We start from the raw sequence: 19,238 nt of genomic DNA, 5'->3' as shown, positions 1-19,238 counted from the left end.
CTGTCCCTAGATGGACAAATAAGTCAAACCGAAGCTTATACAAACCCTGGGGAGGCCAAAGAGGACAAAAAAACGGGGCATATACAGAAAAAATACTGATATTCAATTCATATACGTATAAATCTAACACTGAATTGAGGGAACAAGCGATATTTCTCAGCCTCAAAAACAGGTTTTCCCCCTCTATGACCAAACTTGTATGATCATATAAAACCGTCTCCATAGCCCCAGATCTCAGCTTCCCACATTCTTCTCGATCCATTATTTCTTCTATTGGTAGTCCATTGTGTTTAAAGATATTATTGATTGGTTTGTAATAACGTAGCTAGTGCTCCGTGTATATTCACATCAATGTTAATTCATAGACAGCTGAAACATTTAAAAAGCAGGAATTTCAGCTCCCGATGTCAAAAAATCAAACTTTTTTCTGCAACGTTCTGTTGATTAAGTCCAAATTTAATGAGTGAAGTTTATTGAGAATCAAGAGTTTTTGTGTAATCCTGCAAACAGAACTTTGTGGCACTACAAATAGGACTTCCTGGGTGATAGTGAGGTCATGAAAATCACTGGAGCCAAGGGCCAAGAGCCACACTATGATCCCATAGATGAGAATGACGAGAACAAAGACAACAATGAAACCGTATGAAGCCAGATGCAGAGAATATACACAAGATATCACACACACACACACACTTATGGAGCCATTCAGGACACACACACTCAAACACTAATGAGATTTTAGTCATAAGTTTCAATACAGAAGGCAGAGAGGTGTTTCTTCTCAAAGTACGAGGAATCTGTTACCATCCAGAAACTAACACACACACACACACACACACACACACACACACCTGCCACCAGGGAAATCAATGAGTCTTTCTGTTATCTCTCTCCTCCATCAGATGATCAGAAACACTGACATCTATTAGCCTGACTCTCCATCTGTTCAACTCTGTGTGTGTGTGTGTGCACGCACGCACGCACGCGCGATTCCTCCCTACATTGCAACCCCCGATTAAACACCTCCACCTCTCTAATGCCATTAGAAGGATGAGAAAAGGAAAGAAGGTGTTTTAGGGAATGGGAGGGAGGGGAGGGGGGCAGGGCAGGAAGAGAATCGTCTGCTTAACCTCTGTTGTCTGTCAGAACACGCCGATGTGCAGCGGGAGAACCATTTAATCCCTCTGTAGTAGCCCGGATTAGTCCTCCAATTTATCACTGGCTCGTTCCATTCTCTGGGCCCCGCTGTCATTTTCTCTCCCTTGTCATCCCTTTCTTCATCCCCTCTTTCTCTCTCTGTAATGCGTCTGCTACTGAGTGGCTTAATGCTATATAATGTGGTGACTTCCCTCTATCTGCCTATTGTCATTACTCTTTCTTCAGGACAAAGGCTCTTAGTTGAGCTAAAACAGTATAGCCGTGTGTGTGTGTGTGTGTGTGTGTGTGTGTGTGTGTGTGTGTGTGTGTGTGTGTGTATGTGTGTGTGTGTGTGTGTGTGTGTGTGAGAGAGAGAGAGATGGCGTGTCATTTTTCATCACATGCAACAACCACAGAAATGTGCTTATAACCTGTGTGTGAAAAGTGATCAATTAATTAAGAACAAAGCCACAGCTAATAATAAGGAACAGCACTACTTTGAATTGAAGGTATCATGATGGAGCATATTTGCTAATTAGCTCCTAAAACAAAGAGCCTCATTAATCTTGCAGGTATTTGATTTGGGAAGGTGCTCAAGGAAGGAAAAACAAAATCACAGAATGAAAACTTTCGGGTCACCAAAGTAAGAGAGCTTCATTCTCTAGGAAGCAGGAACGTATGAGAACACAACCTACATTTCACTCAGAAAGTTTATTTTGCATTTCAAGTGTTCACGTCTTGAGCTAAAGAAGATATTTTTAAACCTCCTGCATTACTTCGTTGTGAATCCAAAATGAAGAAAGAGCCAGCCACGTGTATTTAGCATGAAGCTAATGGCATCCTCTTGTCTTCTTTATCCAGCCGTGTGATGGCTGATCCACCAACTCTTTGATTAACGTTGGCTATGAACTATAACAGTTCGTGGTGTCACTTCCTGTGTCACTTCCTGTGACACTACGAACTATAACTGGGACGATCACGTTGTTAGGTGAGGGTTATTAGATGTGGATGAGGTATGTGAATGTGTAGTATTTATTCAAGTACACTTCATCAGAGCGACACGGTTAGACAGTGGTGCGCTGTCTAATTAGTGTGAGGTGACAGTCACAGTAATACTTATACTGCCCCCTGCTGGTACTGCAACTTATGGTACTCGTCTATATAATTTACTTAAAAAAAATTTAAAATTGAAAGCCTCATCTTTTTTTATTTATTGTTGTTTGATTGCTAAAGTTGATTTGGTAACACTTAACAAAAAGGATGCATTAATAATGGTTAGTTACGACTAAGTTAGCGTTACTTAACATAGCTAACCATTTATTAATGCTCTTTGTGACCCTTACTGTAAAGTGGAGAACATTCATCTCATAGCAGTACATCTTTATTGTAACCTGAAAAGGTAGCATTAACACTACCACTAAGCGATACGTTCCACATTAGTAAACCGTTAATTAACAGTTAACTGCACATCAACTAACTGTAATTAATGTACCTTATTGTAACCTGTATCGTCAATGTCATTTCACACTTTTGGAAAGAAAGCAAAGATGTTTTCAACATGACAGTGGAGCAGCGGGTCCATCATGAACAGGATTCACTTTCAGTGTGAAGCAGTTTTTGTTTTTTTTTCTGGTTTTTTTTTCTTAGAAATCCCGGTGACATGCATCCCTCCCACCACTTGTCAGTCACATCTGAGCTGTCGCGCGTGACGGACGGATGAATGAAGGGAGACTGATCTGAGGTTCACCCTCCTTTTTAAATCGTAACAAACTGGCTGTTGTCGGTTGTCAAAATGCTGTCAGAATGTTTGCTCCCTCAGCTACTGTCAGGTGGCTCAAACTAAATGCCTTCCACCTTGTAAGGCGAACAATGATGACTTGTTGCTCCCTTATTAAATGTTGTTGTTTTTTCAGCAGACAAGCAAATGGGAAATGGAAAAATGTACTGTCCAACAGCCTTGTTAAAATCTCTCGGCCAAGCATCTCTGGGTTAAGGGACAATCCCACCGGGGCCACATGTGGAATAACAGGGCTGTTAAGCAGTTTGAGCGTTTCCAGCCAACATCAGTTCGTTAAGAACGGCATGAATTATGTAGCTTTTTTGTCCGCTTATTTCAGAAACATTCAGCGTTTGCGTTATTGTAAAGCTCAAACTAGAAATCAGGTTTTTCTCCTCTGTTCTGTCTCTTTATCCTGATGTATAAATCAAGGGTAATGCGAGCTAAAGTCAGTCCTTAAGAGAGTTAGAATGTTTCACCGCTTAAACCTAACTGGTTTGAGTCTTGACTTGTGCAATCCAGAGCATTTTCACATGAAGATAATAAAAAGCTAAGTGTTGCTGGAGAGCGCAGAAGTTCGCCAAGGTCAATGTAATATTTCTTGAAAAATAAATGAAAACCTCCGGAGAGCAGCAGTGTTTTATTGTCCATAATAACCATGAGGCAGCGATAAATATTAGATGTAATCCTTGGGATTTATTTTCCATACGATTTATATCAAGATGTACTCGAGATTTACCTAAAGAAGAATTCTTATATATATATGTGTATATATATATATATATATATATATATATATATATATATATATATATATATATATATATATATATGTATATATAACGGTCACCAAGCCCCACTGAAGGACTGGGGAAGTGTCCAGGACTGCAAAGATGGCCTCGTCTTATGGAGAATTTTTAGAGGATGCACCTGTGGATCTGGTCCTGAATGACACAGAGTACTCGTATCACTGCATGTACCTGTGTTGCAAAACGGGTGTTAAGCCCTTGGGTTGCTAAAAGTAGCAGCAAGTGGCCAGGTTATGCAGATAATTGGCAGGTCGATGTACTTTTTAGAGAGAGAATTCTTCTTTAGGTATCTCTCTATACACACACACACACACACACGTATATGTATACATCTCTCTTTCTCTCGCTCTCTCTCTCTATCTCTCTCTGCATATAGATATAAGAAGGAGGAGACGTCCATCAAATATTTCTTTTTTAAGAGGCTTGAACAAGGCACGAACCACACAGAAGAATAAAAAGAACAGTCTGTTGTTTGTTTGTTTGTTTTAAATTAAGAACAAACATACTCAAGTCCTCAAAAGTTTTTACTTTATTGTTTTATTAAAGTCTACTTGTCAACCTTAACTAGACTAAAGCTCCTATCAGTGTTTATAGTCGTGTTTTTACACAAGTATGCTGACTACGGAATGTGTGTGCTTTTGCCACCTCTGCTTGACTCTCATTCTCACTGGAATGCTGCCTAATGTCTGAAACTGGGAGAACTGTTTTATTAACTGTGAGAATTTCTTTCTCTTTTTTGCAGTCCGGCACCTTTTCAGCTATAGAATCCCTTTTATGTGGAGGTAGACTCTGCTGAACGCTTTCTGCTGTGTTACAAATGTGGAAAACACAGTTAATGTTCAAAGTCAGTTTCTCTCTTTAAACATACACGTTTCACTTACCGCTGCCTAGGCGCTGCTAATAGGCGCTTTCACACTGGCCACCAAGCCGCTATTTCGCCCGTTTTTGTTTTGGTTTTTTTTGCGGTTCAGTCCGAGGTTTCATACTGAGTGCGGCAAATTGGGGATCAGTTTTAGCTGGCAGTTTTCATCCTCGAGGTAGACTTATTGCCACCCCCACTGCTATGCGAATCCAGGCCGTTAATGTGCCGGCTCAGCGTGAGGTGTCGATGATGACGCTAACTTGCAAACCTCCATTTGACACAGACAAGACAGCAAATTCCTGCCTCTACCAGGCTGCAAATTTGGTGCATTCTCTGTCTAAAAAGGGCTAATGCAGGTTGTAATTCCAATCATAAGGAGGTTCTTCCATGGCCCATGATCACCCAGCTCCATTCAGTGTCATGAAAATGTTCCTGATTGCGTGCTATGATGATTTCGTAACAAATAAAAACCTGTAAATGAGTTAGCATTGTTGAACGTTATCTTCCCTCAAATCAAATTTAAAAATCCCGTCGGTTTAAAGCCGAAGGAACTCACTGCAGATGCTAACACCCACTAGCTTATGTGTCCTCCCCGCATCCCTCTGGATTGTTTTGGTCACATGTAAAGTTGTTATCAATGGCACTTGCGTCAATCCCTGGCTAGCAGCAAGTTTTGGTGCTGCAGGAATTGAAACCACTTGACATTACCATCTCGTCACAAAGTACATTTAGGTGCTAGTATGGATGATTCCGTCTCCATCCTCACACTTGTAAGCCCACCAAGCTAAGTGCTGTCTCAGACACTGTTCTTGGCTTGGCTAATTTTGTGCCTTTCTTGTGACACACCGGCCTCCATTAAGGCTCATAAACACTCAACGAGAACAAGGTCTTATGGTGCGTTTTCTGCCCCCACAGGAGTATATATTTTTTAAGCTTTTTTTTGTTTTTTTTTGAAAGCTCAGGGGAAGGTTGAGTTCAGGAAATTAGGAAAGTAGCTTCTTGCCTCTTTCAGGCACTCTTTTTCCCTTTTGCATATGAAAAGCTTCTCATTTCCAATGCTGCACCTGCAGTACCGCAGCGTCTCCCTCATCTAATAAATGTTGCATAAAACAGTTCTATTGTAAAAAACACAAAATAATTTATTAAATTTCAGCATCTAAAACATCAAATGTGCAGTAATCTAGTAGAATCCCAGCTATTACTGTTAGGATCAAGAGGTTGGAAAGGATAAAACCATCTTTTTGCGGTGGATAGCTTTTGTGCAAACGCCTCCATTGTGTAGCATTTATTTTAATGCAACCATTGTGTGAGGATATGGTCATGGCAGATCGAATATACAGTGAAAACTGACAAATACCACACAAATTTTACAAACATCTCAGGTTTTTCTTTTGTAACCCAGTGGGAAAAAAAACATAGTTCATTGTTTCATAAATAGAGAAAAAGATAAATAGATGGATGAATAGATTAAGATGGTAAAATGGATATTAAATAAGATGTTGAAATAAGTTCATTTGAATGTTATACATTTTGAGTGTAATGACATGATTGTGGGGAAAAAAGGACGATGAATGATGTTTAAATGTCAACGTATTCTTTGGTGGAGCGATTGTGTTTTCTTTTCAACTGTCATTTATCTCATCCAAGTCTGTCTATTGGTAGTTTGTGTTCGCACTGCTCCTGTTGTCCAATCGGGAGAGAAGGGGTGGGACATCCGGGGAGCAGAGTAAATTGATACCGAGACCAATTAAGAACAAGCGTGGGGAACTGCTAGAATGTGTAAGCTTGAGTATTGTCGTCAGGTCGGGATAAATGCAGAGTTTACTGACCGGGTGCGCGGGACCAAAGCATACTGAAGGGAAACAAAAAAAAGGGCAATATCAACCGTGTTGCTATTAAGAGATGCTACACGTTATTAGCGATTAGCTTGCGCTTACAGGCTAGCACCGAAGGACGTGTATGTTTTTTTAATGATGTGTGTGCGGTGCGTTTGTGAACTCAGTAAGATTTCATCTTACAGCAGTGAATGTCAGTATCCCTGCTTAGTGTGTGTTTGTGTGCTTGCCAGAGGACTGGCTGGGGTGTTCCTGGAGCTTTGGGTGGCGAGCAGGGGGTGTGGACGGCGGGTCGGGCCACGTGCGTGTCCTCGTGGAGGAGGCGGCATCGCCTCATCCTGCTCAACTTCCATCTTTTCTTCACCCCTCTTTCACCACTTTATCGTCTCCCTTTTCTAACATTCGCACATCTCACAGCCACGAACTACAAATGTCCTGGTTAATATGGGACATTGACCCTACTTGAAAGTCACAATTTCTGTAACTTTTTTCAAACGGACATGAATATGAAACATTGAATAACTTGTTTTTTCCCTGACACTTTTTACACCTGACCTGCTGTGTTTGTCTCTGCCTGTCGGCAGGATTAAGAAAAACAACGAGAGAAGAATTGCATTTTTTTTCAATATCACTGGGTTTGTTGTCTAGTTTGCTCTGATGTTGTCTTAATGAGTCCATATATTCCCTGCCTAATGTTAGCTGAATCTTTTCATTGTTAGTTCCCGTTTTATTTTGAAATTCCCTTGTGTCTTTATTTGCTGACCTTCCTGCTTCATGTGCTTCACTCCTGCCATTGTACTACCTACCGCAGCTATATCGACCTGCGGATGTCTTTGCCCAGTCTCGTCATTTCTCTGGCTATGAATTAAACTGCTTGTAGATTTTTGTGTGTGTTCAAGTAAATTTTCATTTCCTGCCTCCTGCTGTCTCCTGTGTTTGGATCAATCTTCCTCCGCAGCACATCTACAACACATCCTCGTTGCAGCGCCTTCCAGTTGATCAAGGATCTTACCAGCCGAGCTCAGTTCGTGTAACGAAACAAGATGTCAGCAGCACTGACCGCATTTTAACCTCTAATTAATCCATGCGTGAGCTGTACAACACCTTTAAACGTCTGTATTTTCTGCATATGCACTGGCTAAGCGTGAGGAGGAGGCTATGTTCAGTAATGTCTGTGAAGGTAAACTCCTGTGATGTTCTTTGAACTGTTGCTGTGTACATGCGTGTCTCTGCCTTAACATCTCGCCACCAGATATCACAGGGAGAACTTTGCGAGAGCCGATAATGAATGCGGGTCTCTTTCTACCATGATGACCCATGCACACCTCATTACAGGGCAAACGCTTGCTTTGTGTTGCATCATGTCATTATATGTTATAGTGTATGTGTGTGGGTGTGTTGGTGGGTGGGCATGTGTGTGTAAAGAGAAGGTTACTAAAGGACGGGGGGGGGGGGGTAGGTAACGTGAATAAAGCCAGTTCTATTAACAGCGCGGCAGTCAGTTGTGTGACCTCGGTGATCAAGTGGTAGCGCTGCTGATGTCACGTAGCCGAGGGAAGTCGGAGTAATTAATGCGCAGATTACTACTAATGAGATTGTATCTGTTGGATTTGATGTCCACAGGACTCTCACCATCTGTCATCACTCATGACGAGAGATGCCCTGATTGCATTTTTCGTGGCCAAATTTGATTTGTAATATTTCTCTTAGGGGGACCTGCCGATACTGGTTTTTGCGGATTACAATTTTCTGTCCCAGAACTATACTTGACAGAATATAAAAACATGAAATCAACTTTTTCTCAATGGAAACTTTTATTTTCCTTATTATCGACCAGTCACCAATCCTCCTTGAGATACCCTGAAGGGGTCTTGCTGTAAAAATCCTGAGTATTTTAGGAGTTAAATGGGATTGTGGATGGTTATGTTATATAACAAGATATAAATAGGAGCAGACTCATCTTGACATGCCAGCTATTGACAAATCTATGATTCCGATTACTGGTCACAGCAGCGACTGAATGAAACATAATGGGCGCTGTGATCCAGCTTGCTAGGCGCCAGCACACCACAGAGCTGACAGACTAACCTCGCTGGTGGCAAGCGGGGGGGGGGGGGGGGGGGGGTGGGGGGGGCAGCCCGGTGGGGTGCTGAGGTCAATTCTAAACTCTTGAGTCCATGATGATGAAATGCGGACGGTCCTACCTGCTGCGGGAGCTTACGGCTGTTGTGATTGTGGCAGTTTATGAAGCACTGAGCTCTATTGTAAAGAGTGACCTCAGTGACATCAGCGAGCAACATGAAGCCCACGGTTATCCATTCTTCATAGCTGCTGGGAATTTCAATGGGGGGACTTTCAAAATTTTGCTTCTAATGATAAGGCTTTGTTACATGTTACCTTGCAATTGGTACCAACCACAAAAAGCTGTGTACGTATACTCGGACTGTAATACTGACCTTATTCTACAAGACAAATTTTATTAAGGTGTTAACATGAGTTTCACATAGAATTTTTCATACAGATTCCTGTTGACATGCTACAGGTCAATCCTTTCAGAATTTGACCAAACACCTTTTTAAAAATTTCACTTCAAGGACGCAACGAGTAACTGGGAACGCACATGACGAGTCTGTTTTATGGTTTTTTACCCAAAGCCCTTACAAGTTGGCACCAGCAATACCAGTAGAAAATACTACTAGTTAGAAATAATTCCATTAACAAAGTAAAACGCTGCTTGACTGTTGTGTAATAATGCTACGCAGCCAACCTCCACTGCAAGCAATTGCCCCCTCCACCCCCCCACCCCCCACACACACTGCTGTTTTGCACTCTGTTCCTCATGCTGAGCAACTGCGCTTTAACGAGTAGACTGAGGGAACGAAATGCGGCATTTAGAAAGAGAGTAATGGTGGTGGAGTCATTTGAGTACTTATTCAATAGAGCACTGAACTGTCAGGGCACAAGGTGTGTGTGTGTGTGTGTGTGTGTGTGTGTGTGTGTGTGTAGCATTGAGTCTCCTGCCGTACACGGTGGCTCTGACATCTATGAAAGCCTGAATGAATCCCCATGTATCACCACAGCGGCACATATATTATTATTGTAAATGAGCGGCGTCTCATCATCCACAGGATCGCGGCAGTGAAAGAGATCGCTTAAATACCACCAGCAAAATGTTTGACTAGTTTGTATTTGTTTGATGTGAAAGGAAGCTCTTACATTCTGAGAACGTCAGGTGAAGGTCTATTTTCAGTGAGTGATTAACATCCAACATCAACATCCAAAATGGAGGCTGCAGTGGCTGAGACTGTGCGTGTGCGTGAGTGAGATCATTCATGCGTGAAACATTTCACATGTGACTTCTATTGTCACCTGCCTGTCCTCGATTGGTCTGAAGGTTATTTCCCCATCACCTGATCATGCTCATAATAATCTTGGTTCGAGCTTTGATCATCATGAAGTGTCAGACCCAGAGTTTACCTTTTTATACGTTACCTTACTGTTTTAATCCAAAATTCTATTTCCCCCCTCACCGCTATTTTTTTAAGCTGATCCCCAAAAAATGGTTCTTCAAAATATGCACGATTTACATTTGAAATGTTTCAGCTTGTACATTTGACAGTGAAAAGGTTTAAAAAAAAAGTCAGCCCCACCCCTCCATCCCTAATCTTATGCAGTTTCTTGTACTTTTACTGCGTGATAAGAAATCCCCCCCCCCCCCCCCCCCCCCATAAACTGAGAAACAGGCACTGGAGACTTCATATACTGTCTTCTTGACTGAGAGGAACTTGGACTACGATGTCATAATGAAAGGTTCGGCTCATCCTGATTCACTGACTGTGACACTGGCAAATCAATAGAGGACGGGTCTCGTCTCCACATAGGCGAGGGTGTAAAAATGTTTGCATTCTCTGGATAGAGCCCTAATCAGATCGGACCATAGATGAAAAGCTGCTGTCTGCGTCCTGCTGCCTGCAGATATGTGTCAGGAATAGCTGCGTTATTTGTTTTGATGCTTTATGATGGCTGCTGGAGATAGCATTTTTTTCAAGGTAATACGGGCGACACTATTCCTGTCTGATCCCCTATTATGTGGACTAACAAATGCTCTGCGTCAAAAACTCTTAGAAATGTTCATCATCGTATGTCTCGCTCCACTGGACTGGTGCAATGTTTCTGGCTCGTACTGTGAATCTGTGACTCTGCATCCACAGAGACGGCTGATCACAACTGCACCACTCCATCCTTGTGAGTAGCACTCTCCTGAAGAGCTTCTGGCAGAGTTTGTTGACTCTGCAATGACTCTCCCGGGCCGTTTGGACTGTCTGAGCTCAAATATGTTTTTTTGTGGTTGTTTTTCTTTTTCCCCTTGCAGAGATATTGATGACCTCTGAGATGTTGTCAACTCTTTGGTGTCACTTTATACAGATAAAGACATCTGTAACAACAGTGTGGAAGGATTTCCAGTCAAGATACTCTTGCATGACAAAAAGAAAGATCCTAAAGGATGGCAAATCATGTGAGGGGTGAAAAGATGGAGCACATGGGTTTCCCAAACTAGGGTACACAGTTAGGACGCCTTTTGTGTTTGTCTGCACCTCACTCCACACACTACAAGGCAGCAAGTTCTAGCCAGTCGAGACAGAATAGGACCATGAGCAGGTCTTCTGGGGATGCATACCCAGTAGTATGCCTTACTTAATCAAATATGGATAAATGATTGAAGCGGCAGTGCACAGTGGCACAGTGGTCAGCACTGTCGCCTCACAGCAAGAAGGTTCCAGGTTCCAGTCCCAGCTCCAACACAGGATCTTTCTGTGTGGAGTCTCCATGTTCTCCCTGTTCCTGTGTGGGTTCCCTCTGGTACTCCAGCTTCCTCTCACAGTCCAAAGACATCAAGAGGGGACGAGGCTGATTGATACTCTAAATTGACCGTAGGTGTGACTGTGAGTGTGAATGGTTGTCTGTCTCTATGTGTTGGTCCTGTGATGGACTGGTGACCTGTCCAGGGTGAACCCCACCTCTCGCCCTGAAAGCTACTGGGATAGGCTCCAGCCCCCCCATGACCCTTAACAGAAATCATGGAAGAAAATGGATGGATGGATGGATGGATGGATGGTTGAAGTGGCCCATGGGTGCATCAGAAACTGAGAGTTCAGATTATCAAAACCATCTGCTCTGGGGTTTCTGACAGAGCTAGCTAGTATTGGCGATGTTTGCTTAGCTACTGGTAGAGCCACCACCATCTGTGATGTGGGGTTACAAGACCACAGGACCACAAACCACTGACTGAGCCTCTATGTGGGATGGAGGATGATGCATACAGGACCTGAGGCTCAGCGCCCACAGTTTTACTGATGCTACCTCAAAACATGTATTTAAGTTCCTCTTGCCTCTCCTTTAAATTAAACTCTTGGAGCTAATGTGGTCCTGATGATACATTCCATCAACGAGGAGCCACAGTACATCTCTGATGTTTTCTAGCGGTCAGAAGATGAAGAGGTGGTGAGAAACACTTACATCACAACTGTTGCTAATGGAAACCACACAATATGAAATAAGTGCAGACCAGGGGCCTTGACAACTCTAGTCATGACATTATTATGAAAAGTAAACACTGCAGATGGAAAGAGATGATGGGCGAGCAGAAACGAACAGATGATAAACAGTATTTCATCAACTATTGAAAATTTCATTTGAGTATTTATTTTCCGTAAAACTCTTATACCACTAGCACTACAAATGGAACGCGCCTGTGTACTAATGTCACGGATTTGCCGTGTTCCAGCTCCGTAGCACCAGCTGCATTGCAGATCTTGTGTCTGATGTTACATACGGCTGAATCTTTATCCTCCCACTAATGTCACCGTCAAAAAGACTCAAACTGACAAATGATGCTTGATTATGTATTTACACCATCATGTTTTATTTTTAATTTACATCTTTAAAGAAGCTCCATCATAAATGGTAAATAATTGATGGTGCTTTGAGGGGTGATGATCAGCCACATGATTTAAATATGACTGGAAAATTACTGTATGCTCGATTCAAATACTAATACTACCATATGACAAGGAAAAAAATAGATATGTATTTGCATGCTTGAAAATCTCTGATTGCGGTAAATGGCACACTGAAAGCCACCATTCAGAGTTAGACAGAGTGAATGCTGAACTTAGTGAGGACCTTGTTGTTCCTTTCATTCAGGCATCGGCGTGTGAGGACTCTGCAACTGATGTGCTTGGCATCTGGATCACCAATGATTCCTCAATAAAAGAGAAATCGACTATTTATATTAAACCTCCCAACGACTCTCGAAACATTTTTGCCTCATTCACCCTTTCACACACACACACACACACACACACACACACACACACACACACACACACAAACTCGCTAACACTGATGGTAGAGGCCACTATGAAAGGTGTCAACCTGTTTATCGAGAGCAATATGTGGGGGTTAGGTATCACTTTGACGTGGTCTTTGGGCAAAGAGAGGCACTGTTTCCCGGTCTTTTAACAGCAGTTTTTGTGTTGAACATCCTTTTCTGTTTGCATGCAGTAACTGCTTAGTAACCACGTAAGCAAATATGGTTGACTTTTTTGTTGTTGTTGTTGAGGTTTAGTTTTTCATCTTTTTTTTCTGTGTACTTTTGAAGGTTTCTGTTTGGTTTTCTTTTCTCTCCAGTTGTAGCGGCTCACGAGATCAAATGGACTCAAATGGTAAATGGACTCAATTTTATATAGCGCTTTTCTACCTTAGCGGTACTCAAAGCGCTTTACAGTGTCATCTCATTCACCCATTCACACGCTGATGGAGGAGGCTGCCATGCAAGGCACCAACCTACTCATCAGGAGCAATTATGGCTTCAGTATCTTGCTCAAGGACACTTTGACATGGTCACCGGGGTCAGGGATCAAACCAGCGACCCTTTGGTTGCTAGACGGCCACTCTACCCCTGAGCCATGCCGTCACCCTACCAAACTGTGCTGAGTGCTGCGGGACCCTCTCCGCTACCTTGTGGAACACCGCAGACTACCACATGCTTCAAGCTAGATCTTTTTTTTGCCAGGTGGCAAGGACATTGTTGTGGACATAATTGTGTCTGTTATATACCAAACATAGGGAATCGAACTAGAAGCCCCATTTTCAAAGACATTAAAAAATAAAAATGGACAGGCCAATTTTGGTGCGCTAACTGATGTGACAACGGAGCTTTTTACTGCTGAGGACACTGTATGAAGAATGCAATGGTCAGATTTATTTTCATAGCACTTTTAAATCAACATCAGCTGACCAAAGTGCTTCAGAAAACTAACAGGCAAACAGACACAACACATACAAGATACATGAAGCCGGCACAGAAGCGTGAAGTAAGCGTCACAGTGTAAATCAGGACAAAAGTGTCAAACAAAAAAGTATTGAAGCCGTTGTGACAAAGACTGAGTAATTTTAGCACATACACACATAGTTTCTTTGTATTGCCCAAGGTAGATAGAGGGGGCATAGTACCCCCCTGCGGCAGATAAATAATTCTCACTCTACACGTCTGAACCACAATTAAGATGCACATGTTAATGTCTGCTAACTGACATGTGCAGCACAGAGCTCGCATGGTATTATTTGACTTATACAATGATGCATGTAGCAAAATCCAGCTTGGAATATATTTATGAAGCCAACACCCCGACTGAGAGTTGACACCACTCTATCTGCTCACCTGCACCCCACCAATCCATTATTAACAACGAGCCAGCGGCCAAAACATCTATTTACTTGCTAGCAGCCAGTCTCATAGTCCCTCTAACTGCCCCCTGGACATGTCATTATTTACCCAATTATAAGCAGACGGCATTTTTTGTATACTGCTACATCCACAGCTTTCCAAGCAAGCCCTGTTTAATGATGTATGACACAGTGTCTGGTTTACCCCCCAACCCCCAACTCATGTTCCTTTGATTGACACACAAGTACTTGACACAATTGTAAGGGAAAGAACACTACCGCTCGTCATTCTCAGTCTGATAATATGAATCCATGTTAATGTGTGTGTGTGTGTGTGTGTGTGTGAGAGTGTGTGAGTGTGTGTGCACGAGGATGTGCAGAACACTCATGATTGCAAGTAAAAATGAATGTTTCAGATCTTATCTGAATCTGCTTAATCAGTTCATCATTTTAGGTTTAATTTTCTTAAAATCCCACTTCATACAAATACCATTTTTGAAATAAAAGCCTCTGGCTGTGTGATATCCGCTCTGGCCTTCTTAATGTGTGCAGGCCAACTTAATTAGGGCTACATCTTATTAAATCTTTGTAGTATTTTTCAATCCTAACAAGAGGTTGCTATGGCAACGTTCCAGTAGGTAACATGAGTTCTAGAAGACAATTAGAGGGAAAAAGACAATTTTCTTTCAAGGTGGAAACACTTGATCAGCTACCAAAACTAGCTAACGAGCATCTATTTTTCCTTGTTTATCAACAAGTGAAAACCATGTTTGTAGTCTCTTAAAGTAAAAATGTCAATACTACAAACCACTTTTGCAATGGAGTTTTTATTAGCACCCCTATTGAAATCTCCAAAGATAAAATAAAATAAAAATCTCTTTCATTGCTCAAAAATATTAGATTTTCTCCATGGCCACTACGGGGCTCCGTACACCAGAGGTAGAAAGACTGTATATCAAATATGTATCCAGTATATATGAATAATTGCTTTTACAAGATGTTTTCCAGTTCAGCCACAAAGCTTCAGATGTTTCAAGAGAACTCTGTTCCATTAGTCGGCCGCAGCTCCACACAACTAAGCCCATCACATAATCTAACTAAAATACCCAGATAAGTTTTTGTCTTCAACGCAAGGTGGAGAAATGCAATTTTCTCCTGGAGAACCTTATTGAGTCACAAGCAAAGAAGAATATTGGTTTTTAACTCAGAGGCTGAGACTCGCCAAACATCATATTGCTCTTCGTGGTGGTTAGATCCTGCAGCACATATCGGATCTGTAGGCAAACACATCCCCTGCAGAGCTTTAAAGACATCGGGGCAATAAAACTACATCCTTTCACCATGTATGTGTAGAAATAGGAGTGGGCCACAGTGAAGACACTTGTTTTTGTCCCCCTTATGTGCATTTTTTTTTTATATATATAAAGGAACTTGCAGAAAACTAAAACGCTGCCAAACTATTACGCGAGATGGAACGAACTTTTTTGAAGAGAAACAGTGAAGATGGATGAGGGAAACTCTTCTCTTAGCTGCTGCTCAAACACTGACTGGGCAGCTACATCGAGACCTTATTCATTACACTTCCATTATAATCAATGAAGCTGGCAGTGCTGGTTTTAAGAAGCTCCACAGGTTGTGATGACACTGTGCCCTCCCACCCCACCCCACCACACCTCACCCCTTCTCTGCTGAAAACATCTGGTTTGAAATTTGAGGATGAAAATACTAAATTCAGTGGTAAGCCGATGCTAGTACTTGTTGTCATTTATAAACTCAATGGCAGGATATCTTCAAAAAAAATTTCAACATGACCAAAAAAAAAAATAGTTTAAGAAATGTAACAACATCATCAGAAAAGGTCAGACTTTAGTGTTTGTGAGAGACAAAGAGTGAAGGCATCAACATTTGGGAATCCCACAGGGAGAATGACATTTGGTCTGAGGCACTGAAAAAAAAAACAACCACTCCACACACACGCACACACACACGCAAAAAATTCTGACAGTTTTTTTGGCATCATTAGTGTAATTTGGGCAGAGCCCCAGAGTGGCCAGAGACAGAAAGAATAAAAAATTTTGAAGCCATGAGATATAAGTTGTTCCTTCAGTTTAAGTAATTTGTGGCCTTGAGATATTACCTGTACCCTCAGTTTAGTTATTTTGAGACCACAAGATATCCCTTGTTTCCTCAATATAGTGATTTTGAGGCCATAAGATATAACCCGTTCCCACAATTTAATTGGTGGCCATGAGATATGCCTTGTTCCCTCGAATGTTTGTTTTTTTTTGTCTTTGAAGTGATATCTCATGGTTTAAAAAATAACGAGGGAAGTTGTGTCTTGTGGACTCAAGGGGGAAAAAAGTTTTGTTTCTATGTCCTCAAAAAAATTCTCTGGATGGTCACTCAAGGGCTCCATACATTTGCATCTTGCACATTGCAGTTCAGTAAGACAAACACACACACGCACGCACACACACACACACACACACACACACACACACACACACACACACACACACACACACACACACACACACACACAGGCCAGTAGTGGTAGGAGACCATTGTACCTCTTCTACTGGCCTCTGTATGACTAAACACAATCAAGTGATCAGTGTTGGAGGATGTGTTCAAGCACATTTGGGTGTAAACATGAACGCTTCTCTGTGTGATTCATCAGTGTAAACCCCTCTGATGAAAGCATAAAAGAGGAGTTCATGTGGGAACGATAGATGGCAGCCTTGGCTTCACTTTACAGCTCGCGCACACACACACACACACACACACACACACACACACACACACACACACACACACACACACTTTTTTTCCTGTCTGCAACTTCTGCACGTAAAGGTGGAAATTAACTTCAATTTTGAAAGGGAAAAAAAAGAAAAAGAATATTTGGGAATTGATTAAAGAATTTAACCACAAGAAAAGATCATCAGGATCCATCTAAGGCTGAGCATCAGATGTTATTATTCATCTTAAACTACTTAGACATGCAGACACAGCAACTAAGAGGCATCCCAGAGGCAAAGTGTAGCTGGTGAATCACACCAGGATAGAAAATATTTAGAATTAAACTTTGACTTGCAATAACTAAATAATGTATGTTAAGATTTATAAATCACTTACAGTTTTTCTCTTCAGGGTTTTTTTTTTTAATGCTTTTATGTGCTGCATTAAACACTGTTGTGGGATTTGATCGTCTCCCTTTTACCCGACCGCAATGGTGCTTAAGGCAGCCAGAGGTGGGAGGGAGGGCAGGGTAAAGAGGTGATCTGAAGAGGGTCAGAGCAAATGCGAAGAAGGTGCAAGTAAGAGTGATCAGGGAGCAGATAAAAAGGGGAAGTGCACAGGTGAAAAAAAAGTGTAAAGAGAAAGGAGAATGAAGGACAGACGTGAAGGGGGGTACAAATATGACAAGGAAGCTCATTCGTAAGTAGATTGGGAAGAGAAGCAAAGGCTGTTCAAAGAAAAATGGAGGCAGGGAGAGCAAGAGGAGAGCCGAGCAGATGCCAGAAATACAGCGCTGCTTCACTAATCTGTGCCTGTCATGCTCCGCATATGAAACACCAAGTGATGACCGCTGTGATTCACTACCGCTGGCTACCAACCAGCCACTGGCCACTGTGAGCATTTGTGACTTTCCATTCAGAGCAGAGGGCTCCTTTTAACAACAGATTTGCTCTGACATGATTCATGACCTGCCTCTAGGGGGGAGAATGCAAGGGACACACACACACACACACACACACACACACACACACACACACTAACAAACACTTAGAATGTTATGCTGTTCACAAAATGAGACACAAAATGTTTGATACATTTTAAATCTTGCATGAATTCAGTGTCATTCAGTGTTTCTGTCTGTAAACACACACACACACACGCACACACACAAACTGTTTCTCCTAATTCCAGTAAAACACAGGTACAGGTGCACAACATAGTGACTGGCCTTGGGACTGTAAGGCCACACACAACAATACACACACACAAGTATGGAAAATGTTCCGATCGAAGGGAAAAGACAGCGCTGTCAACTCCCATCCACCACAGCAGCGGACCCGAGAAACCCAACCAAGTAGCCACTAATGGAGGCTTGACTGACAGTTAGAGACACACGGACCGTCGCCGTGACTCACTCTTCCAGAGCCGTTTGTGTGTGTGTTTGTGTGTGCACACACGCCTGCATGGCCCTTTGTCTAATGGAGTCAGAGCACCAGTAGAGAAACTGGATGGGGGGTTGTGCATGATGCAGAGAGTAACACACTGTCTACACTGAGCTTTGTGTCTGAAAACGGACTGATTTAAAGGAAGCAGAACCAACGTTTGTTGTGCTCACGGTCATTTGCTGCATCCTTGTAATTGCACACGGAGAAAACAGAAATTTAAAAAAGTATGTGAAGCTGAAAAAGAAAGTTAACTTCATTAAAGTTAGAATGCATCAGGTTTTCAAATGAACAAACAAATAAATCAAGCCGTCACCAAAATGAAGCTCACTGCAGCCAGGTAAATCTCTGCGCAACATTTCCGCGCTGCCAGGTTAGCACCCCCTATTAACGGTTAGCCCCCTGCTAACTACAACATGGCTAAATAATTTAAAAGCACAGCTCTTCTAGCAAAATATTGTTGGACCAAATGGTGAAAAAAGTCATTTTTCAGAGTAACGTGATGCTCCATAGCCGCAGCCTGTACAACTTCCATTTAGCCATTCACTAACTTAATGTGGACAAACAACTGAATCCTGACTGAATCCTGACTCCTAAAACTTTCCAAATAATGAATGCCAAATGTTTGTATATGTCTAAATGTGACAGTGACACCTGACACCTGAGTGTGACGCTCAACACAATTTATCCACTTATTTGGAGCTGCAACAGTCGCTAAAGCCTGCAGCAGAAGGTGTCATGTTCTTCACTACAACTTTGACTGAGGGCATTGTTCCACATTAAGAGCACAACTAATTATCATCTACAAGAAAATACATGGATTTTATGTGTTTCCCCCTGCTTTATTTCTTCAAAGCTAATGATTAGATGCGCAAAACAATTACACATTTTTGAAAATTAGATCGC

This window comes from Aulostomus chinensis, chromosome 9 (genome assembly GCF_037954235.1).
Source record: "Aulostomus chinensis isolate RoL2024-O1b breed Wild chromosome 9, RoL_Achi_v1.0, whole genome shotgun sequence".
Taxonomy (NCBI): domain Eukaryota; kingdom Metazoa; phylum Chordata; class Actinopteri; order Syngnathiformes; family Aulostomidae; genus Aulostomus; species Aulostomus chinensis.
This window is presented reverse-complemented; position numbering follows the sequence as displayed.